This window comes from Hibiscus syriacus, unplaced genomic scaffold, assembly GCF_006381635.1.
Source record: "Hibiscus syriacus cultivar Baekdansim isolate YM2019G1 unplaced genomic scaffold, ASM638163v2 tig00111522_pilon, whole genome shotgun sequence".
In the NCBI taxonomy this organism is placed as follows: Eukaryota; Viridiplantae; Streptophyta; class Magnoliopsida; order Malvales; family Malvaceae; genus Hibiscus; species Hibiscus syriacus.
In genome coordinates, this window is record NW_024063112.1 from 121,965 (window position 1) to 123,006 (window position 1,042).

The 1,042-nt window shown below is 31.1% G+C and overlaps 1 long non-coding RNA gene across 1 annotated transcript; it reads right to left on the bottom strand.

Annotated features, from left to right (window-relative positions):
* Positions 1–604, bottom strand: LOC120164416. The gene is made up of 3 exons (XR_005519732.1): positions 380–604; positions 146–247; positions 1–25 (listed from the first exon to the last, which is right to left on the bottom strand). It is a non-coding gene; the product is annotated as an uncharacterized LOC120164416 (long non-coding RNA).
* Positions 605–1,042: the final 438 nt, after the last annotated feature.

Genomic DNA, 1,042 nt, shown 5'->3' on the forward strand with positions numbered 1-1,042 from the left:
CGCCAGTCTCCTCACCTTTGGATTTCTACATTAAATCTTCAATGTCAGATATATTATTTCATGCAGCCCTACCCCTGGCAATGCAGAAGGGTAGGGGTGCAAGAAAGAAGTCAATCAAATAATAAAAAAGGGTATTGTTGCTTACTTGAGAACAAGAATTCCATGCCTTAAAGATCTTTCTAGTTAGAACCATTGGCTCAAGTAAGAAAGAAATATCAACTACCGTTGAGCAAAATAGCATCTCCATCTGTAAACAAATCATCCATATTCATAAAAATTGCCACTACTTCATTTGCTTAATTATTTCAAGTTTCAAACAAAAAAGAAAGAGAATTTTTAAGGCTAAACCTGTGTTGTTCCTGGATTCAAGGATAGTTACCTTTGTAGATTTAAACATAAATTGGACAGGACAATTAAGGTAAACCAGTGAACCCTTGGTTAGTCCATGAGAACACCAGATAGTTTCACATGTCTTCCATGGATACACCATTTGTTTCATAGTAAACCCTTGAAGCTGTATCAATATCAGGTAAACAAACCCTTGTATAAAAGTAAAATATCATCCATATTTGAAACGTTTCAAAGATTTTAAGTCAAGAAAAAACCAAAATTAAAAGGAACAAAATATGAGAAATTATGAAGAATAAACCTGAATTGAAAGCCTATTATAAAACATATTCATGCAATAAAAAAATAACTCATCGATTGTCACATTAAAAAAATAATTTTAATAAAAATGGCAGAGTTAACTTAAGAAAGAAAATTGAATCACTAGACCAAAGGCATCAACATGTGAAAACAATGAAAATGGAAGTACATAGAAACTATTTTTACAAACAAATAATACAATGTCCTAAATTTTATTTTTCATATTTTTTCTTACTAAGCAAACACAGAGAAACACAACAAAAGAGAAACCAAACCAGACATAAATGAAAGGGAATTGGTCACATGCAGAACTGAGAAACCTTTGCAAATGAAATAACAGGTTCAAAACAACACTAACATGTAATCAGAAATGAAAACTCAAATGTCAACAATT